At 45.0% G+C, this 24195-nt stretch overlaps 1 protein-coding gene across 2 annotated transcripts in view; it reads right to left on the bottom strand.

Moving 5' to 3' along the window:
* lifra (LIF receptor subunit alpha a) overlaps positions 1 to 16975 on the bottom strand; it is a 237781-nt gene extending 220806 nt beyond the window's left edge. For both annotated transcript variants that reach the window (XM_080189541.1, XM_080189540.1), the window contains exon 1: positions 16873 to 16975. The gene's annotated coding sequence lies outside the window, so the exon portion shown is untranslated. The remainder of the gene's footprint in view (positions 1 to 16872) is intronic.
* Positions 16976 to 24195: the final 7220 nt, after the last annotated feature.

Below are 24195 nucleotides of genomic sequence, written 5' to 3'. Positions count from 1 at the left end.
TTCAGGGGGAAGGGGGGGGAAGGGGGGGGGAAGGGGGGGGAAGGGGGGGGAAGGGGGGGGAAAGGGGGGGAAGGGGGGGAAGGGGGGGGATTTCCACAAACTAACGATCCTCAGATAACAAAATGAATCAGACTCACACCTGCAAGAAACCCTTGATCCCCTCTTCACCATCAGCAGCGGCATTTAAGAGGTACTGAATTATTTTCTGTACTATGAAAATTTAAGACAATAAAACTTACCTCGAATAATTGAACAAAAATGATTGATATTTTGTGAGGATTTAACAGCCACATGTAACATTTCCAACCAAGGGGGTTCTTTGTTTCAGCCCCAGTTACTTACTGAGTTAACTAATCCCAGACAAGGTAGCAGCTGAATTAACAATTTGCCTTCGGAGGTACTGAATTATGGAGGTGGGATGGGGAGAAAAGATTCCACCCTGGCTTGTGATTCTTATTGCAGTCCAGTGATCCCTGCCAGAAATGACAAATTGGAAGGAAATTGGAAGTGAAAAATATTAATTCCTCTCCAACAGAAGCTTTAAAGTCCCTTGAAAATATATGATTTGCCAGTAATTTTGTTTTAAAACTGCAAGCTGATATCTCAATTATAACTGGACTGAATCATGTAACAGCACACTTATAAGATATTAATCCAATCTCAATAATTCTTTCAACTTTTTCTATTTTATTGGCATGTCAATATGAATAATTTAATACAATTTACTAATATGGTGCACAAGTAGTAAATGGCCGTAATTTAATTGAGATTCACATAATGTCCATGAACCACTCTAGCTTTGTATTTAGAGTTTCAAATGTGATGTGAACTGTATCCCATCTTTGTGATCAGGGAAGGGTGATTGGAAGCTCCAATTAATCATTCACTGACATCATCTAAGCCTCTCAATACTTTGAAAGTGCTCCTATTGTTCAGTCCAATTGTTCAGTCCTTAAAACAAGTGGATTCCTCAGATAATTAGTATTTCAGAAATGTGGATGTGCATCAGAAAACTGACAATACCAACAAGGCTACAATATTGGAAGTGGCGTTCGAGTCTCACCACGACAAATTCTGAAAGTGGATTCAATGCATGCATGGAGGGATAGCACCAGAAAAAATAACATCTGCACGGACCCAACTGATTTACTAATGACCTCCAGGAACCAATCAATCGCCCCTGCCTTTACTCTTTCAGTTTGTGATGGTGCATGGGATCATTGGCAAGGTCAGCATTTGTCACCCATCCCTTAAACTGAGTGGCTTCCCAGGGATATTTCAGAGGGGAATTAAGAGGCAACCATATTGCTGTGGGTCTGGAGTCACATATAGGCCAAAACAGGTAATGAAGGCAGATTTAGTGAACCAGAGGGATTTTTACCACAATCAAGGACAGCATCATAGTCACCATTATTGAGACTAGCTTTCAATTCCCGATTCTAAGGAAATTTGGCATGTCAGCCACAATTCTCACCAACTTTTACAGACGCCGCCACAGAAAGCTTTCTTTCTGGTTGTATCAGAGCTTGGTACGGCTCCTGCTCTGCCCAAGACCATAAGGAACTACAAAAGATCGTGAATGTAGCCCAATCCATCACGCAAACCAACCTCCCATCCACTGACTCTGTCTACACTTCCCACTGCCTCAGCAAAGCAGCCAGCATAATTAAGGACTCCATGCAACCCAGAAATTCTCTCTTCCACTTTCTTCCATTGGGAAAAAGACCTTGCATTAAAGTTGATCTTTCTCTATACCCTAGCTATGACTGTAACACTACATTCTACACTCTCTTGTTTCCTTCTCTATGAACGGTATGTTTTGTCTGTATAGTGCGCAAGAAACAATACTTTCCATTGCAGGTTATTACACGTAATAACAATAAATCAAATCATTAACTGAGCTTAACTTCCACCAACTGCCTTCGTAGGATTTAAACCTGTCCCTGCCCACCCAAGCCTCAGCACTATCAGTCCAGTGTTATTACCACTACGCCACAATCTCTCCCATATACTTGTCCTACGTATGGCACCAGTTCTCTTAAAATGACCTCAGGAATGAACAATACTGCTTTGTCATCCTAAAAGTGCATTTTTAAAGTTGGTAATGGCCACACAGCATGTTAGCCAAAACAGAGTTGATTGATTGCAATGTCTGGAGCAAAGCTCAATGTTCTGGCTACATGTCAACACCATCTAATCCAGTACCATCACACTCTGATGAAAACAATGGGTTCATTATCAGTACATTAATATAGGGCTCAATGCAGCATCGGGGCCCTTCCTGGTTCATACAGTTTATTATATCACAGCTCGCAGTATATCAAGTAACTGAACCATGTTGCATATGTGATATTTTTAAACATTGAAGGCAAAGTGTCAATACAATGAAAAAGTTCAGATAAATCTATTGCATAGCTTTCATAAATCCCTATACACAACAGCAGTTTTACCCTGATGAAGTAAATATTTATGCAATAGGACATACATTATATAGAACTTTGTGGAATCTAAAAGACAGAAACAGACCATTTTCCATGAGGAAAAACATTTCTCCTGAACTTCTGATTAGATTTATTGGTGAAAATCTTATACTCATGGAGGAATTATGAACCCAAGCTTTGGACACCCACAGGTAGAAGACTTCTACACCTTCAAGGTCAATACTTTCCATAATTTAAAGAATACCAAATCTGCAAAAAGTGTGCAAAAGTAAGAACATCTGACTTTTTAAAGATGCTGATTAAACAGAGGAACAAATGTCTGCAAAGAGAGGCAATGCTTTTTTCTCAAGTTTCATCCTAAGTAGCTGTTGAGCTCTATGGGCTGTTCCCAAGGGCACACAACAAGACAAAGATCAGCTATTGCTGGAAAATCATTATTTCAGTGAAAGACATTCTTTGGTCTGCCCAAAATCTTGTGGTCTTCCTGGACAAGAGGCTGTCTATGGCCAAGTACTTTACTAATAGGAGCATAGAGAACAAAAGCAAGGAAATTGGGCAATGGGCCACATGGTGGCACAGTGATTAGCACTGCTGCCTCGCAGTGCCAGGGACCAGGGTTCAATTCTAGCTTTGGGTCACCATGTAGAGCCTGCACATTCTCCCTATGTCTGCGCGGGCTTCCTGCGGGTGTTCTGGTTTCTTCCCACAGTCCAAAGAGGTGCGAGTTAGGTGATTGACGATGCTAAATTGACCCTACTGTCAGGAGGATTAGCAGGGTAAATGTATGGGGTTGTGGAAATGGGGTCTGGGTGAGATTGCGGTCAGTACAGACCCGATGAGCTGAATGATCTCCTTTTGTACTGTAGGGATTCTAAGTTATGTTAAATTTTATATAATTGGCTTGGCTTCAACTGAAATATTGCATCCAGTTCTGGGCGTTGCACGTTAGGAAAGATGTGAAGGCATCAGTGGTCATGCAAAAAAGATTCACAAGAATTGTTCCAGGGATGAGAAGCTTCAGTAACAGATGAAATAAGAACATAAGAACATAAGAAATAGGAGCAGGAGTAGGCCATCTAGCCCTTCGAGCCTGCCCCGCCATTCAATAAGATCATGGCTGATCTGTCGTGGCTCAGTTCCATATTCCCGCCCTCTCCCCATAACCCTTAATCCCCTCTCTTATCAAAAACCCATCAACCCGCGTCTTAAAAATATTTAGCGAGGTAGCCTCCACCACTTCAACGGGCAGAGAATTCCAGAGATTCACCACCCTTTGAGTGAAGAAGTTCCTCCTCAACTCTGTTCTAAACCGCCCCCCCCTTTATCTTGAGGCTGTGCCCCCTAGTCCTACTATCCTTTCTGAGCGAGAAGAGTCTCTCCACCTCTATCCTATCCATCCCATTCATCATCTTATACGTCTCAATGAGATCTCCCCTCATTCTTCTAAACTCTAATGAGTACAAGCCTAGTTTATTCAGCCTCTCCTCATAGCTCAATCCCCTCAACTCCGGTATCAGCCTAGTAAACCTCCTCTGCACTCCCTCCAAGGCCAAAATATCCTTGCGTAAGTACGGCGCCCAAAACTGCACACAGTACTCCAGCTGCGGCCTCACCAATGCCCTATACAGCCGCAGCAAGACCTCCCTACTTTTATATTCAATCCCCCTCACGATGAAGGCCAGCATCCCATTCGCCTTCCTGACCACCTGCTGCACCTGCAAGCTGGGTTTTTGCGACTCATGCACAAGGACCCCGAGGTCCCTCTGCACCGTCGCCTGCTGCAGTTTTTCGCCACGTAGCTGGGACTGTTTACCTTGGAAAAGAGGTTGAAAGAGATTTCGTAGAGAGATTCAAGATCATGAAAAATCTGTACAGAGTGGATGGGAGAAACTATTCCCATTGGTGGAAGGATCAAGAACCAGGAGACACAGGGAAGCAATGGCGACACGAGGAATAGGGTTTTACATTGCGAGAGATTAGAATCTAGAATGCACTGCCTGACAGTGTGATGGGTGCCAGTTCAATTGAGGCATTCAAGAAGGAATTGGATTATCTGAAAAGAAAAAATTAGCAGGATTAGAAGAAGGCAAAGGAATGGCACAAGGTGAATTGCTCCTTCAGAGTCAGCAGAGAACTGATGAGCCAAACAGCCTTCTTTTATGCTTGAACCATTCTATGACTGCAGGCGAGCACATTCCAAGATCCAGAACAAAGTGTTTTAGGATGTACTAAAGCTTAGGGTAACCACCACATTGGCTTTAGAACATAGAACACCACAGCACAAACAGGCCCTTCGGCCCACAAGTTGCACTGATCACATCTATACCTACCAAGCCATAGAACTATCTGTAACTTCCAATGCCATTAGATCCCATATACTCACCCAGAAGTCTTTTCAAAGACCCCAGCGAGTTCGCCTCTACCACCACCGACGGCAGCCAATTCCACTCAGTCACCACCCACTGAGTGAAAAACTTACCCCTAACATCTCCTCTGTACTTGCTTCCCAGCACCTTAAACCTGTGTCCTCTCGTAGTGACCATTTCAGCCCTGGGAAATAGCCTCCGAGAATCCACCCTATCTATTCCTCTCAACATCTTATAAACCTCTATCAGGTCGCCTCTCAACCTTCGTCTCTCCAGGGAGAAGAGACCTAGCTCCCTCAACCTATCTTCATAAGGCATGCCTCCCAATCCAGGCAACGTCCTTGTAAATCTCCTCTGCACCCTCTCAATAGCTTCCACATCCTTCCTGTAGTGAGGCGACCAGAACTGCACACAGTACTCCAAGTGGGGTCTGACAAGGGTCTTATAAAGTTGCAGCATTACCTCCCAACTCCTAAACTCAATCCCTCAATTAATGAAGGCCAGTACACCATCCACCACCTGTGAGGCCGATTTAAGAGTCCTATGGATCCGGACCCAAGATCCTTCTGCTCTTCAACACAGCTAAGACTCCTACCCTTGATATTGTACTCCTGCATCCCAATGGACCTGCCAAAATGGACCACTACACATTTATCTGCTTTGAAGTCCATCTGCCACTTCTCCGCCCAGTGCAGGTTCACAAGTCTATGAAGGTTGTAACACAAGTGGAGAAGGTTGTGAGGAAAGCTTATGGAATGCTAGCCTTTATAGGAAGGGGTATAGAGTATAGGAGCTGCCGTCTAATGCTTCAGTTGTACAGAACGTTGGTTAGACCGCATTTGGAGTACTGCGTCCAGTTCTGGTCACTGTACTACAGGAAGGACGTGGAGACTCTGGAAAGGGTGCAGAGGAGGTTTACCAGGATGTTGCCTGGCATGGAGGGACTGAGTTACGAGGAAAGGTTGGAGAAACTGGGACTGTTCTCTTTGGAAAGACGGAGATTGAGGGGAGACATGATAGAGGCATATAAGATACTGAAGGGAATAGATAGAGTCAATAGTGAGAGACTGCTCCCTAGACTGGGTACAATTACGAGAGGTCATGATCTAAGGGTGAGGGGGGAGAAGTATAATTTGGATGTGAGAGGAAGGTTCTTCACGCAGAGGGTCGTGGGGGTATGGAACGCGCTACCGAGTAGGGTGGTGGAGGCAGGAACGTTGGACTCGTTTAAGGTTTACTTAGATAGACACATGAGCAAAACGAGGATGGAGGGTTATAGTAGGGGGTATTAAATAGGGTCAGAGCCTCGGGAGACACCGGAAATGCAGACTTGTATGTTAACTTTTTTGTCTTTTTATTCCGCAGGTGGAGGTCCACCTTGTTGTCAAACAAGGGGCACGCACACGGTGGGTCGTGCGTGGGCTGCTCTTGGAGGTTCCGGGAGTGGCCTAGTACTTCGTGTCGGTGTGTGTGCTTGATCCTGGACCGGTAGATGGGCGCCGCAACAGCTCAGTGACTAGCACTGCTAGCTGTGCGGATACATGGATTTGGGCCTGTGTCTGTGGGAGTTTGCGCGTTCTCCCTGTGGTTGCGTGGGTTTCCTCCGGGCGCTCCGGTTTCCTCCCACACCCCAAAGATGTGCTCTTAGGCTGATTGGTTTACCAAATTGACACTATTCTCCCCTGAATCTGGCTAAGTTAGGCGTTCCACTCACAGACACGCAGGGTAGAGTAGGTGTAGGAGGATACGGCGGCGCGGGCTCGTTGGGCCGAAGGGCCTGTTTCCCGTGCTGGGTTGTTCTTTGTTCTTCTGTTCTTGCATCCTGTCTATGTCACGCTACAACTTCTGCCATCCCTCCAGATGATCCACAACACCACCAACCTTCGTATCGTCGGCGAACTTACTAACCCATCCCTCCACTTCCTCATCTAGGTCATTTACGTTCAAAGGAAATCAACCAAATACTGTCTAATCTTTCCTTCCTCGCAGCAGCTATTCCTGGTCATAGCTCTGTAAATCATCTTTGTGCCCACTCTAGTCCAAACATCCTTCCTGTTAGGTGTTGGCCTTGACTATGCATCATGTTTTAGGTGCTGTCTTACTTGTGATTTAGACCAGCTTTACCGTAACTTGCCTGCTGTTATTTATGTGTTTCACCTGTTACCAATCTGTAAAGGGCTTCTTCTGGTAATACTAAATTTATCTTTTACCTGTTTTAACATGTCCTACATTTTTTCTGCTGGAAATGGGTGTTGCTGGTAATTCCACACTTAAGCTCTTTCAATCTCATTTACAATAATATCACTATTCAACCTTTTTGTTTACATTTTTTAATCACAACAGCAATGACAAACAGCAAGGGTCCTGGAACAGTTCCCTGGGACACTCCACTGGTGACTGACCTCCATGCAGAAAAAGACCCATCCACAACCACTCTCTGCCTTCTGCAGGCAAGCTAGTTCTGGATCCACAAGGCCAAAGCCCCTTGGATCCCATGCCCTCTCACCTTCTCACGAAGTCTTGCATGGGGCACCTGATCAAACGCCTTGCTGAAGTCCATGTAAACCACGTCCACCACTCTTCCTTTGTCAATGTGTTCAGTCACATTTTCAAAGAACTCAACTAGGCTCGTAAGGCATGACCTGCCCTTGACAAAGCCGTGCTGACTATTCCTGATCATTCTAAACTTCTCTAAACGCTCATAAATCTTGTCCCTCAGGATCCTCTCCATAAACTTACCAACCACTCAGGTCAGACTCACCGGTCGGTAATTTCCCGGGCTATCCCGGGCTATTTCCCGGGCTATCCTTTCTTGAAAATAGGAACCACATCCGCAATCCTCCGGAATCTCTCCTGTCTCCATCGACAATGCAAAGATCATCGCCAGGGGCTCTGCAATCATTTCCCTCACCTCCCACAATAACCTGGGGTACATCCCATCCGGTCCCAGCGTCTTATCTATCTTGATAGAATTTAAAAGTTCCAACACATCCTCTCCCTTAATATCCACATACTCAATCTTTTCAGTCTGCCGCAAACCTGTAGTACAACCTCCCAGATCACTTTCCACCGTGAATACCGAGGCAAAGTACTCATTAAGCACCTCTGCCATGTCTTCCAGTTTCACACAGACTTTTCCCCTTTCACCTTTTATAGGTCCTATCCCTTCTTTTCTCATCCTTCTACTCTTCACATATTTGTAGGCAAAGTTTACAGTTTAAAATCTTCGTGACACAGTATACTGAGGGACTCAAGCTAGTTACAACATCTTGGGTTGCATGTTTGATATGAAATGAATATTATAAATATAGTTTTTATTTATTAGTCACAAGCAGGCTGACAGTGAGGTACTGAAAGGAACCAAATTGCACTGCACTTTCATGTCAAGTAAAATTGAACCACACAGAACGTACTTTCAAAAATTGTGAATAATGCATATTTTTGGGGAAAAAAAATCTGCATGTTCCGTCAGCCAATCTAGAGGCTTTCTTGGAAACAGCATGACCTAATGGCATCATTAGGGATTGTGGGGGGGTGGGGGGGTGGTGCTGTTTGCCAGAAACAGGTTAATGGAATATCCCCTTCCAAATCTCCAGTATCTCTCGGCAACATCTGTGACAATACATGGTCACAACAGATATTACATCTGCAGATGGACAAATATTACCAATGAATATTCAGCCCACTCCATTTGATTGGTTCTCCGAAATAATTGCTAGGTTTTCACCGTGACCGGAAGGTATGTGTTTCACCTGTTACCAATCTGTAAAGGGCTTCTTCTGGTAATACTAAATTTATTTTTTACCTGTTTTAACATGTCCTACATTTTTTCTGCTGGAAATGGGTGTTGCTGGTAATTCCACACTTAAGCTCTTTCAATCTCATTTACAATAATATCGCTATTCAACCTTTTTGTTTACATTTTTTAATCACAACATAATAACCCTCACTGAGATCATCCCATTTCCAGGATGAAAAGCCCAATTTCTCTATTCCTTCAATACACAACAGGACAATTGGAATGATGGAGAGAACAGAGGATTGAATTGTAAGGAATTATTATGTAAATTAAATATTACCTGGGGAAATAATTGCCTAGTGGTACTGGGGAGGTGATGGTATTACTTTTGAACTAGAATAATAGTCTAAACAGTAATACCAAGTGATATTACTGTTAGATATTATTCCAGAAATTCAGCTAATGTTCTGGGGACCCGGTTCGAATCCCACAATGGCAGATAGCGGAATTAGAATTCCATAAGTAATATCTGAAATTAAGAATCTGCTGATGACTGTGAAACCATTGTCAACTGTCAGAAAAATCCAACTGATTCAAAATATCCTTCAGGGAAGGAAATCTGCCATCCTTAACTGGTCTGGCCTACATGTGACTCCAGAGCCTCAGCAATGTGTTGACTCTTAATTCCCCTCTGAAATGGCCAAGCAAGCCATTCAGTTCAAGGGCAACCAGGGATGGGCAATAAATGCTGGCCAGCCAGCAACGCCCACATCTCATAAATGGCTAATGCTCCGGGGACATGGGTTCAAATCCTATCATGGCACGTTGAGAATTTAAATCAAATTAGTAAATCTGGAATATAAAGCTCGTCTCAGTAACGGTGACCATTAAAATTTCAATTGTCATAAAAAGCCATTTGATTCACTAATGTCCTTTAGGGAAGTTAAAGCTGCCGCCCTTACCTGGTCTGGCCTATACGTGACTCCAGATCCACAGCAATGTTGTTGACTCTTAACTGCTCTCAGAAATGGCCCAGCAGGCCACTCAGTTTAACGACATTAGGGATGGGGTAAAAAAAAAGCCTTACCAATGACACCTTCATCCTATGAAAGAATTTTAAAAGCTTGTCTCTGTCCTCTTAAAGTTCTACATTATTCTTCTCACAGGTCACAGTGGGTAATGTCTCTGTCTGAGCCAGGTTTGATCCCTCCCAGGACTTGATGGCCAATGGGTTCAGTATCAATGTACAAAATTTGTCCTACATGCCAATGGCAGGCAGAAAAAGAAACAGAGACTTCTAGTCAGCAACGTTGATGTGGAATGACACCCCTCAAGCTATAATCCTCTGGCAATATGTTAGCAACCTGTTCCAGGAATAACTACATGATAAGAACAGATAGGAACAGGAAGGGCTTGGTGAGGCCATACCTAAAGTATAGTGTGCAGTTTAGTCTCCTTTTCTCAAGGATGTTCTTGCTCTTGAGGGAGTGTAGCGAAGGTTTACCAGGCTGATTCCAGGTATATTTCCGTGGGACCGATACGTGAGAAGAGATTGGCTGGGTTAGGATTGTTTTCGCTGGAGTTGAGACAAATGAGGAGCGATGAAATAGAGAGCTATAAAATTCTAACAGGACTAGACAGGGTAGATGCAGGGAAGATATTCCCGATGGTGGGGGAGTCTGAGGATTCAGGGTAGACCATCTAGGACTGAGGTGAGGAGACATTTCTTCACCCAAAGAGTGGTGAGCCTGTGGAATTCATTACCACAGGAAGTAGTTGATGCCAAAACATTAAACGTATTCAAGAGGCGGCTGGATATAGCACTTGGGGCAAATGGGATCAAAGGTTATGGGGGGGGAAAGCAGGATTAGGCTATAGAGTTGGATGATCAGCCATGATCGTAGTAACTGCAGGGCAGGTTCAAAGGGCCAAATGACCTCCTCCTGCTCCCATCTTCTATGTTTCTCTGTTTTTATATGTCTGCCTTGTGCACTACTAGTTGTATGAAAAGAAACAACAACAATCCTCCGCACAGTTCACAATGTTTCCAAGTTTTGCAGAATCAGAAAGTTTTGAAATTGTATCCTATATACCAAGATTTGGGTTATTATCATACATCAGGAAGAGCAAAAGGTCCCAAACTGACCCCCAGGGTACTCCACTATAAACACAATCACTGGGTAGTACAGAACTTGAGTCTTGCTGAATCATTGTTAACCTTGCTACATTCTCCATATCAACGTCTCTATCAATTCAGAATCTGATGTGGAGTTGCCTGCTTTGGACTTGAGTAAGCACAGTAAGTAATCTTACAACACCAGGTTAAAGTCCAACAGGTTTATTTGGTAGCATGAGCTTTTGGGGCACCGCTTCTTCATCAGGTGAGTGCAGGATTTGTTTCCCAAACAGGGCATATATAGACACAAACTCAGTTACAAGATAATGATTGGAATGTGAGTCTTAACAGGTAAACAACTCTTTACAGGTGCAGACCTCTTAACCTGTTTAACCTGTGGTTAACCCTCTCTCTCTCCAATCACATTGTCTGCTCCTGTAAAGACTTGATTAACTGTTAAGACTCACATTCCAACCATAATCTTGTAATTGAGTTTGTGTCTTTTTATGCCCTGTTTGTGAAACAAATCCTGCACTCATCTGATGAAGGAGTGGCACTCTGAAAGCTTGTGCTACCAAATAAACCTACTAAATTCAGAATCCGTCAGAGCAGAGATGAATCAACTTAAAACTAACGGGCAGGCCACATTGACAGGAGTCTGACTCATATTGCACACCTGGCCTCATCTACACTGCCTCTACTGGAAATTCTAGCATATCGGCTACAATTGATTCATCTTTGCACGTCTAGCTCATTGTGTAAAGTCAACATCACCAGAACAGTTAATTCTACAACACTGGTGTTCAGCCCAAACTCCGTGAAGAATACCTCATTGGACTGTTGATTCTGGACTCTGGGACTTGTGAACCAACAATTTTCTCTGTGGTGTCTGGAGTATAAAACCTTATTTTCTCCATCTCTCTCTTTACCAGCACACTGCATAGACTGCATTATTCTTCAGCCAGTATGTTTGATTGTAATTTATTTATTAGTGTCACAAGTCAGCTTACATTAACACTGCAATAAAGTTACTGTGAAAATCCCCTAGTCACCACACTCCGGCGTCTGTTCGGCCACACTGAGGGAGAATTTAGCATGGCCAATGCACCTAACTAGCACATCTTTTGGACTGTGGGAGGAAAACAGAGCACCTGGAGGAAACCAATGCAGACACGGGGAGAACGTGCAAACTCCACACAGACAGTGACCCAAGTGGGAATCAAACCTGGGACCCCGCCGCTGTGAGTGCAAACCTCTTGTTATATGATATGATTCATGTGCATACCGTTACAATCCAGTTAGGGACCAGGCAAATTAACAAAGTTTGAAATTCCACTTCAAGAATAAAACCCAAGATTCCACGATTTTAAACAGATAAAATAAACTTTATTGTAAAAAAATCAGCAAAGTAAGTTTGACTTGACACATTGTGACAGGCATGCATCGGTGAATCAATTGGCGACAATATGCAAGAACTTCCAGAGACAACCTACAATTTCTATCTTGTACCCCAACCATGATGTAAATATGAACTAACAGGCAAATTAAGGCTGAACACATCCCACAGCATATGAAATGACAGATGCAACCAAGAAAGGTCTCACAGATTTCTTAGAAGCCCACTTAGTGACAACCATAAGTACAAATTCTTGTTAAAACTATCTCCCTCATGAAGAATTTCAACTCCTCACTTTCAAACATCTTGCCTCTGAATTCCTCAGAGATTGCTCTGATTTGAGTTCCCTAACGAACATTCACTCCTGTAGTTCAGTCTCCTCTCCTGAGACTGTGTTCCACAGGAATCACAAAACTACTCTAATTACCATGAATTAACCAAGGAGATTAGTGCTCTAATTACCATTAGTTAGCTTGGAGGAGGCTAATTAGCACAATTGGGTCTCTCCAAATTTCAGTCTCTCCTCTGAATTCAGCTACATATGGCTTTTCTGAGCCCTAACTCTCTCTGGCATGGAACCAGCAACCTTCTGCTGCCTTCTTATCTCCCCAGAACCTTGAGTGTTAACTACACAGAACAGCTGAAAACCACACAAGGCCCAAACCGCAACTCTCAGCTATACTGAACTGAACTCCCAGGTCTTCCCTGAGTCTTAACTGCCTGCAACCCGCTAATACCCATGCCTTTTCAGTATTGGACCAGAGAACATTCTTAACCTCCACCAGCTCCATGATAACAGAGCCCAACGTTGTTTTGATATCTAGGGCAGTCACTCTCACCTCTCGTTTGGAATTCAGCTCTTTAGTCCACGTTTGGACCAAAAGCTGAATGGTCCTAATCCTTTGGAAACTCAGTCAATTTCTGGTACAGAGCCTCATGTTTACATCCTGATTACCTACTCTCTTAGAACGAGCAAGCCAATAAATAATTTTTCAAATGAAATGTGACTAAATTTGTTGTGGACTGGGAACTGTCGATGGATGTTATTTATATGAACTTCCAGAAAGCATTTAATAACATCCCTGCTAAGGGACTGCGAACTAAAATCTGAGCCCATAAAATTTGAAGACAACTTATGAGTATGATCAGAAAATTAGCAAAGTGGAAGGAGAGAGGTGGTAGAAATAAAGAGCAGTTATGCTAATTGACAAGATGTGGCTAGTAACGTGCCGCAATAATGGTTTTGGGACACAACTATTCACTACTTATTAACAAGTTGGATTATGGGATAGGAAACTGCATATCCAAAAATGTGAACGACACAAAGATAAGTATCATTGTACGCAGTGTAGATAGAAGCATGAAATTACAAAGTAATATTGATCGTTTAAATCAATTGGCAAAACTGTGTAAATTGATTTCAGTAATGGCGAATGTGAGGTCAACCACACTGGACCTAAAAGGGATAAAGCCAAATGGTGAAAAACCAGAAATAATGGGGAGGCTTAAGAAGTTTGCAAGTGCTGGCACACAGAAAGGTAGACAAATAAAATGTCATGAACATCCCAAAGTTCTGCTTATTATCTCATCTCTTAGAAAGCACAACAGTGTCTCCAATAAACATGCAGTGAAAATTCATTATGGAGCTTTGTCACATTTTGTTAATAGGAACAGGGGTAGGTCACTTCTAAATGTTGATAATCTTGGTTTAATCAACGTATTTAAAAATTAAGAAAACAACATTGCAGTGTTTTCAGAATGAGCAGAATTAGAGATCTTCAACATTATGAAGAGGATTCTAAAGATTGTGGTCATATTTGTAAGTTAGCCACTAATATGGAAGGAGACCCAGACAAAATTTAAACCAATAAGTGGTAACATTTGTGCCACACACTTGACAGGCAACGGCCAGCTCCAACAAGAGAAGATCCAACTATCTCCCCTTGACATTCAATGGGATTATCAATATTCTGGGGGTTTACCATTGTCAAGAATTTAACTGGACCAAACATATAAGTACTGTGATCAGAGGCTAGGAATTCTGCAAGGATTAATTCACTTCCTAACTCCCAAAGCCTATCCACTATCTCCAAGGCACAAGTTGGGAGTGTGATGGAATACTCTCCACTCGCCTGGATGAGCGCAACACCATCAGAACAAAGCAGCCCACTTGATTGGCATCCTATCCACCACCTTCAACATCCACTCCCTCCACAACTGATGCACAGTGGCAAACTCACCAAGACTCTTTCCTGAAACCCATGATGTTGACCATCTAGAGTGATAAGGGCCGCTGACACATGGGAACACTACCTGCAAATTCCCCTCCAATCACACACCATCCTGACACACAATAATATCGTCATTCCTTCACTCTCAATGGATCAAAATCCTGGAACTCCCTCTCTAACAGCTCTGTGGGTTTACCTACACTATATGGTCTTCAGCAGCTCATCACCACCTTCGCAAAGACAATTAGGGATGGCAACAAATGTTGACCTAGCCAGCGACACCCACATCCCATGAATATATTTTTAAATCCAATAAGGACCTGAGCAGAAATTTCTTTACCCAGAGTGATGAGAATGTGAGACTCACTACCACAAAAAGTTGCTGAGGCAAATAGTGTAGATGGACTTAAGGGAATCTAGTGAAGCTTAAGTGAGAAAATGACAGAAGGCATACTGATAGGGTTAAAATTGAATGGAAGGAGACTCCTGCGGAGCATAAACGCCAGAACAGGCCAAACATTTCTCTGCTGTAAATTTTATGTAAAATCAAATAAAAGGAACTACATTGAACTGAAGTGTTATGTGGGTAAATGTGATTATCACACACAGCTAGATCCTGAAAACAGTAAATCAGACTTGTATTTTGGCAGGGATTCGGAGTTTAGGGCAACTCTTCGTTTGTTTTTTTCAAAACAAGGGCAATGTCATGGTGATAACTCTAGCTTAACAACATAGAAACATGTGGGCAGCACAGCGGTTAGCATTGCTGCCAGGGACCCAGGTTCAATTCCTGACTTGGGTCAGTGTGTGTGGAGTCTGCACATTCTCCTTGTGTCTGTGTGGGTTTTCTCCAGGTGCAACAGTTTCCTTCCACAGTCCAAAAGACGTGCTGGTTAGGTGCATTGACGATGCTAAATTCTCCCTCAGTGTACCCCAACAGGTGCCAAAGTGTGGCAACATAGAACATAGAAAAACCACAGCATAAACAGGCCCTTCGGTCCAAAAGTTGCGCCAAATATGTCCCTACCTACTAGGCTTACCTATAATCCTCTATCTTAATAAGTTACATGTACTTATCCAAAAGTCTCTTAAAAAACCCTCCACCACCACTGCCGGCAGCCGATTCCACGCATCCACCGCCCTCTGAGTGAAAAACTTAACCCTGACATCTGCTCTGAACCTACTCCCCAGCACCCTAAACTTGCGCCCTCTTGTGGCAGCCATTTCAGCCCTGGGAAAAAGCCTCTGAGAATCCACTCCATCAATACCTCTCAACATCTTATACACCTCTATCAGGCAACTCGGAGATTTTCACAGTAACTTCATTGCAATGTTAATGTAAGCCTACTTGTGACACTGATAAATAAACTTTAAACATAGAAACTAGAAGCACAAGTAATAATCTGTCTTCCTATTATTGCTACCCAAGTGGATAACCTCACATCTATCCACATTATCCTGCAACTGCCATGCACATGCCCACACACTCAGTCTGTCCAAATCACACTGAAACATCTCTGCATCCTCCTCACAGCTAATCCTCTCACCCAACTTTGTATCATCTGCACATTTACACAATACATTCAGTTCCCTCTTCCAAATCATTAATATGTAATGTGAACAGTTGGGGTCCTCACACAGATCATAAGAACATAAGAAATAGGAGCAGAAGTAGGCCATCTAGCCCTTCGAGCCTGCCCCGCCATTCAATAAGATCATGGCTGATAGTATAGTCAGTAGTTTAGTGGATGACTTGGTGGATGGTTTAGCGGATGGTTTAGTGAATGGTTTAACGGATAGTATAATCAGTAGTTTAGTGGATAGTTTGGTGGATGGTTTTGTCTGTAATTAGTGGATGGTTTAGTATGTAGTTTAGTCGGTGGTTTAGCAAATGGTTTAGCGGCTGGTTTAGTAAGTAGTTCAGCAGATAGGTTGGGGGATGGTTTAGTCTGTAATTGGTGGTTGGTTTAGCGGCTGGTTTAGTCAGTGGTTTAGCGGCTGGTTTAGTCAGTGGTTTAGCGGATGGGTTAGTGAATGGTTTAGCAGATAGTTTAGTCAGTAGTTTAGTGGGTACTTTAGTGGATGCTTTAGCAGATAGTTTAGTGGGTAGTTTAACAGATGATTTAGCCGGTGGTTTAACAGACGGTTTAGCCGGTAGTTTAGCAGATGGTTCAGCCGGTAGTTCAGCGGATGGTTTAGCCGGTAGTTTAAGTGATGGTTTAGTCGGTAGTTGAAGGGATGGTTTAGTCGGTAGTTGAAGGGATGGTTTAGCCGGTAGTTGAAGGGATGGTTTAGCCGGTAGTTGAAGGGATGGTTTAGCCGGTAGTTGAAGGGATGGTTTAGCCGGTAGTTGAAGGGATGGTTTAGCCGGTAGTTGAAAGGATGGTTTAGCCGGTAGTTGAAGGGATGGTTTAGCCGGTAGTTTAGCGGATGGTTTAGCCGGTAGTTGAAGGGATGGTTTAGCCGGTAGTTGAAGGGATGGTTTAGCCGGTAGTTGAAGGGATGGTTTAGTCACACAGACACTGTTGCACTCAGACATTCAGTAAGCAGTTGGCATTACCCAGAGTCTGGGAGCTCACTCACGTTGTAAAGCCCAGAGGGCCCGCTTCCAGCTGGGGGTGTCCACCGACTCAGAGAGCGCCCGCCCTGCCCGGTACCGGTGCCACTCCGGTGGAGGTCCGCCCGCTCCCGCCGCCCCCGCTCTGACTGGAAAAGCCGCCGGGCCCTGGGAGCGACGGAGGGGAGCGGGAGCGCGCGCGGCCGCGGGCACCCGAGCCTTCAGCGCGCGCGTACCACCCTCCAGCGCGCTCAGAGCGAACGTTAGAGCCGCGCGAGGCTTGGATTCAAATAGAACGAGATCCTCGTGGAGTGACCCTCAGAGCGAGACCCTCGGAGTGAGATCCTCGTGGAGTGACCCTCAGAGCGAGACCCTCGGAGTGAGATCCTCGTGGAGTCACCCTCAGAGCGAGACCCTCGGAGTGAGATCCTCGTGGAGTCACCCTCAGAGCGAGACCCTCGGAGTGAGATCCTCATGGAGTGACCCTCAGAGCGAGACCCTCGGAGTGAGATCCTCGTGGAGTCACCCTCAGAGCGAGACCCTCGGAGTGAGATCCTCGTGGAGTCACCCTCAGAGCGAGACCCTCGGAGTGAGATCCTCGTGGAGTCACCCTCAGAGCGAGACCCTCGGAGTGAGATCCTCATGGAGTGACCCTCGGAGTGAGATCCTCATGGAGTGACCCTCAGAGCGAGACCCTCGGAGTGAGATCCTCATGGAGTCACCCTCAGAGCGAGACCCTCGGAGTGAGATCCTCATGGAGTCACCCTCAGAGCGAGACCCTCGGAGTGAGATCCTCATGGAGTGACCCTCGGAGTGAGATCCTCATGGAGTGACCCTCAGAGCGAGACCCTCGGAGTGAGATCCTCATGGAGTGACCCTCAGAGCGAGACCCTCGGAGTGAGATCCTCATGGAGTGACCCTCAGAGCGAGACCCTCGGAGTGAGATCCTCATGGAGTGACCCTCAGAGCGAGACCCTCGGAGTGAGATCCTCATGGAGTCACCCTCAGAGTGAGACCCTCGGAGTGAGATCCTCATGGAGTGACCCTCAGAGCGAGACCCTCAGAGTGAGATCCTCATGGAGTCACCCTCAGAGCGAGACCCTCGGAGTGAGATCCTCATGGAGTGACCCTCAGAGTGAGACCCTCGGAGTGAGATCCTCATGGAGTGACCCTCAGAGCGAGACCCTCGGAGTGAGATCCTCGTGGAGTGACCCTCAGAGCGAGACCCTCGGAGTGAGATCCTCATGGAGTGACCCTCGGAGTGAGATCCTCATGGAGTGACCCTCAGAGCGAGACCCTCGGAGTGAGATCCTCATGGAGTGACCCTCAGAGCGAGACCCTCGGAGTGAGATCCTCATGGAGTGACCCTCAGAGCGAGACCCTCGGAGTGAGATCCTCATGGAGTCACCCTCAGAGCGAGACCCTCGGAGTGAGATCCTCATGGAGTGACCCTCAGAGCGAGACCCTCGGAGTGAGATCCTCATGGAGTGACCCTCAGAGCGAGACCCTCGGAGTGAGATCCTCATGGAGTGACCCTCAGAGCGAGACCCTCGGAGTGAGATCCTCATGGAGTCACCCTCAGAGCGAGACCCTCGGAGTGAGATCCTCATGGTGACCCTCAGAGCGAGACCCTCGGAGCGAGATTCTCATGGAGTGACCCTCAGAGCGAGAACCTCGGAGTGAGATTCTCATGGAGTGACCCTCAGAGCGAGATCCTCATGAAGTGACCTTCAGAGCGAGATCCTCGGAGCGAGACCCTCGAAGCGGGTCCCTCATGGAATGACCCTCAGAGCGAGACCCTCAGAGCGAGATCCTCATGGAGTGACCCTCAGAGCGAGATCCTCATGGAGTGACCTTCAGAGCGAGATCCTCATGGAGTGACCTTCAGAGCGAGATCCTCATGGAGTGACCCTCAGAGCGAGATCCTCATGGAGTGACCTTCAGAGCGAGATCCTCAGAGCAAGACCCTCAAAGGGGGTCCATCATGGGAGTGACCCTCAGAGCGAGACCCTCGGAGTGAGATTCTCATGGAGTGACCCTCAGAGCGAGACCCTCACCTCAGGGGAGACCCTCAGAGCAAGACCCTCGGGGCAAATACCTCACCTCAGGGGCGACCCTCAAATCCTCAGAGTGAGTTTCTCATGGAATGACGCTCAAACCTCCTGAGTGTGAGCCTCAAGGAACAATCCTCAGAGTGAATCCCAAAGGAAGAGTCCTTCAAAACCTTCTGATTGTGTCCCTCAGGGAGAGGCCCTCAGAGTGGGTTCGGGGAAGACACTCAGAGTCTCCCTCAAACCCTCAGAGAGTGATCCTCAGGGTCAGACTGAGGGTTCCTTAACCCCTCAGAGAGAGACACCCTCACTGAGAGTCCACCATAACCTTTGAGAGAGATACTGACATACTGAGAGTGTCCCTCAGAGTAACACCCTCAAACCTGCAGACTGAGACCCCAGAGAGAGACCTTCAAACCCTCAGAGTGACCCTAAAGCCTCAGAGAGACACCCTCATGAGAGTCAGCCACTACCTCTGAAAGAGAGAATCCCTCAATACCTCAGAAAGAGACACTTAAGGAAAGTCCTTGAGAGTTTTCCCTCAGACAGAGTCCCTCAGGGAAAGACCCTAAAACCTTCAAAGAGGCATCCTTAAATTCTCAGAGCAGAGAGACCCTCAGAAAAGACTGTCAGGGAGAGACCTGAATCCCTCAAAGATAGACCCTCAATGAGAGTCACCCAGTACCTCAGAAAGAATCCTTCAAAACCTGGGAGACCGTCAAACACTCGGAGAGAATGCCTCAGAGAGTTCTCTCACGGAGAGACCCTCAAACCCACAGAATGAATCCCTCAAGGAGAGACCTCGGTTCTTCAGAGAGACACCCTGAGAGTGAGACCCTCAGTGAGAGTTCTCAAACCTTCTGGAGAGACCCTTGAGTCCTCCACAAAGACCCTCGGTCCCTCTGAGGAGACCTTAGTGAGAGTCCCTCAATCCCTCAGGAAAGTCTCTCTGTCCCTTAGTGGGGGACCCTCAGTTAGAGGCTCTTAGAGATTGCTTGGTAGGGTGGTGGAGGCAGGATGTCTCACATACTATAAAAAGTACCTGGATGAGTACTTGGCACACCATAACATTCACAGCTATGGGCTAAGTACTGGCAAGTGGGATTAGGTGGGCAGGTCAGGGCTTTCATGCGTCGGTGCAGATTTGATGGGTCGAAGTGCCTCTTCTGCACTGTAGTATTCTGTGACCCTCAATAGAGTGGATGATGACACTCTTCTTATCATTCATTCTGACAAGTGGATTTTTGAACTTTCAGATCCCTAACTAAATGTCAACGAAATAGCAACTGAACGGCCTTAACGAGCCTCTGAGTCAATGGAGCAAAATTAAAAATCAAAGCAATCACAACAATCCCTCTCAAGGCCAAGCATTCTGAAGATCAAACCCTGGAACATGGGCCTGCCAATTGAATGTTGAAGGTCTCTCGTTGGCCAAATATGACTACCTGGAAAAGATACTGAGAACAAAAAAAATTGGTATCCTTACATTACAAGAAACATGTCGCTAATGATGAGCAAGATCTATGGACCCTCAAACCCTCAGTGAGAGACCCTCAAACTCCTATTCATAGATCCCAACCTGTCAGAGACCCCAGTCTTTCAGTGACAGTGACCTCAGTCAGAGGCCCTCATACTCTCAGAGATCCCTGTCAGAGAGCCTCAAATCATTAATGCAAACCCTCTGACCCTCAGTAAGTGACTGTCAGACTCTTAGTGGGAAATTCTCAATGATTGACCCCACATCTCAATGACAGTCCCTCAGACTCACGCTCAGAGGGCCTCAGGACCAACCTTCAGTGACACAACCTAAGATTATTAATTATTGAGACAAGTATTTATTCCAGATAAATTAACTAATTGAGTTATTTCCTCCAGTTTCCATGGTGAGAGTTGAATTAATGTCTCCTGAGCATTAATCAGCCTCTGCAATACTAATTCAGTCATATTACAACTATGCACCAAAGCTCTCATTGACAAACCCACAATAAGAAACAGTTAATGAGAAACTCTCACAGAACGACTGTCAGTGAGAAACCTTCATAGACAAATCATCGTATGGACTTTATAAAGACTGTATAAATTAAATTGGCAAAAGATGTCTGGAGGATGAGTTGGTAGGATTCTTTCTCAATCACATTCTAGGACCACATCCGTGGAATAAACTAGAGATAAGTCAGACAGAAAGTGCTGAAAATTCTCAGCAGTTCTGACAATCTGTGAAGAGAGAAACAGAGTTAATGTTTTGAGTCAAATATGATATAGAACCATAGAGGTTTACAGCATGGAAACAAGTCTTTCAGCCCAACTTGTCCATGCCACCCCTTTTTTAACCCCTAAGCTAGTCCCAATTGCCCGCGTTTAGCCCATATCCCTCTTTACCTATCTTACCCATGTAACTGTCTAACACTTTATAAAGAACAAAACTGTACCCGCCTTTACTGCTACCCCTGGCAGCTTGTTCCAGACACTCACCACGCACTGTGTGGAAAAAATTGCCCCTCTGCACCCTTTTGTATCTCTCCCCTCTCACCTTAAATCTATGCCCCCTCGTTTTAGACTCCCTGTCCTTTGGGAAAAGATGTTGACTATCTAGCTGATCTATGCCCCTCATTATTTTATAGACCTCTATAAGATCACCACGAAGCCTTCTATGCTCCAGAAAAAAAAGTTCCAGTCCATCCAGCCTTTCCTTTTAACTCAAACCTTCAGAACTAGGGATAAAGCTGTTCATGGTCTTGTATAATAAGGCAGGATTGATATGCAATAATAAAAGATGCTCTGGGGAAAGGTGATTAGTTCTAAATGTATAAGGTGATGGAAGGGTGCCAATCAAACAGGATGCTTTGTCCTGGACGATGTTGAGCTTCCTGAGCGTTGTTGAAGCTGCACTCATCCAGCTAAGTAGATTATTCCATCGCACTCCTCCTGACTTATGCCTTGTAGATGATAGACAGGCTTTGGAGAGTCAGGAGGTGAGTTACTCTCCACAGAATTTCTATCCATCGAACCGCTCTTGTAGCCACAGTGTTGAAATGGCTATTCAGTTGTGCTTCTGGTCAGTGGTGACCCCATTGATGTTGATAGTGGGGAGTCAGTAATGGTAATGCCATTGAATGTTAAGGGGAAATGATTAGATTCAGTCTTGCTGAAAATAGTTATTGGCACTTGCGGGGCATGGATGATATTTGGCATTTATCGGCCCAAGTCTGGAAATTGTCCACTTCTTGCTGCATATGGCATGGAAAGACTCAGTAACTGAGAACACTACCTTAAGAAACATCCACAGCATTGTTCTAGGACTGAGATGATTGACTTTCAACAATAACAACCATACTTCTTTGTGCCAGCTATGGCTCCAACCAGTGGAGAGTTTTCTCCCTGATTCCCATCAACTCCAGTTTGATGCTATATTCGATCTAATGCAACATCGATGCTAAGGGCACACACTATCAACTCACTTCTGGAATTCAGTGCTTTTGTCAATGTTTAGACCAAAACTAGGAGCTGAGTGGCCCTAGCCAAACAGAACCCAAACTTGGATAAATGAACCAAAGGTATGGTTGCTAAGTTTGCTGATGACACCAAAATAATAGGAAAGTAAGTTGTGAAGGGGACATGAGGAGGCTACAATTGAGGTTAGATAGGTTTAAGTCAGTAGGCAAAAAATGGCAAATGGACTCAAATGTGGGAAAATGTAAAAGTGTCCATTTTGACAGGAAAAATAAAGAATCTAAATGATTAGAGGGTGCAAAACTCTGAGATCAGTGGGATCTGGGTATCTGAGTGTACAGATCACAAAAGGCTAGAATGCAGTTACAGCAAGTAATTAGGAAACCTGTAGAACATTATCATTTATTACAAGAGGAATTGAATACAGAAGTACAGAAGGTATGCTTCAGTTATGCAGGGCATTGGTGAGAGCACATATTTTTAAAAATTCATTCTTGGAACACGGATGTTGCAAGCTGGGCCAGCATTTATTGCCCATTCCTAATTGCCCTTGAACTTAGTAGCTTCTTTAGAGGACAGTTAAGAGTCAACCACATTGCTGTGGCTCTGGAGTCACATGTCAGCCAGACCATGTAAGGATGACAGATATCCTTCCCGAAAGGACATTATTGAACCAGATGGGCTTTTACGACAATCAACAATAGTTTCAGCTTTTAATTCCAAATTATTTTATTGAATACAAACTTCAATATCTGCCATGATAGGATTCAAATGTGGGTCCCAAAGCATTACTCTGGGTCTCTGGATTACTAGTTAAGTGATAATGCTGCTACGCCTTGTTTCCCCTTTATTGCATTGTGTACACTATTGATCTCTTTATTTAAAGATGGATATAAATGCTTTGGAAGCAGTCAGAGAAGGTTTACTAAACTTTGGTAGACAGAGGGGAACTGGTGGATGTGGTGATAGATTTCCAAAAGGCGTTTGATAAGGTGCCTCACAAAAAGTTGCTACAGAAGGTTAGGGTGCACGGAGTTGGGGGTAAGGTGTTAGTGTGGATAGAGGATTGGCTGTCTAATAGGAAGCAAAGAGTTGGTATCAATGAGTGGTATTCTGGTTGGCAGTTGGTGACTAGTGGAGTGCCACAGGGATCGGTGCTGGGGCCTCAACTGTTTACCATTTATATACATGATCTGGAGGAGGCGGCTGAGTGTAGGGTGACGAAATTTGCTGATGACACAAAGATGGGTGGAAAAGCAAATTGCGTGGAGGGTGTGGAAAGTCTGCAGAGAGATCTGGATAGGCTGAGCGAGTGGGCGAGGACCTGGCAGATGGAGTATAATGTTAGCAAGTGTGAGATGATCCACTTTGGCAGAAATAATAGTAGGAGGGATTATTATTTAAAAGGCAAAAAGCTGCAGCATGCTACGGTGCAGAGGGACCTGGGGTCCTTGTGCACAAGTCGCAAAAACCCAGTCTGCAGGTGCAGCAGGTGATCAAGAAGGCGAATGGGATGTTGGTCTTTATAGCGAGGGGGATAGAATATAAAAGTAGGGAAGTCTTGCTGCAACTGTACAGGATACTGGTGAGGCCGCAGCTGGAGTACTGTGTGCAGTTTTGGTCACCGCACTTGCAGAAGGATATATTGGCCTTGGAGGGAGCGCAGAGGAGGTTCACTAGGCTGATACTGGAGATGAGGGGGTTGGCCTATGAAGAGAGACTGAATAGACTGGGTCTGTACTCGTTGGAGTTTAGAAGGCTGAGGGGGGATCTTATAGAGACGTATAAGATAATGAAGGGGATTGATAGGGTAGAGGTTGGGAGATTCTTCCTGCTTAGAAAGGATAG

This window comes from Carcharhinus amblyrhynchos, chromosome 5 (assembly GCF_965287045.1).
Source record: "Carcharhinus amblyrhynchos chromosome 5, sCarAmb.v2.hapA, whole genome shotgun sequence".
Lineage (NCBI taxonomy): Eukaryota > Metazoa > Chordata > Chondrichthyes > Carcharhiniformes > Carcharhinidae > Carcharhinus > Carcharhinus amblyrhynchos.
Note: the sequence above shows the minus strand (reverse complement) of the source record. Positions and strands in the feature narration are given on the sequence as shown.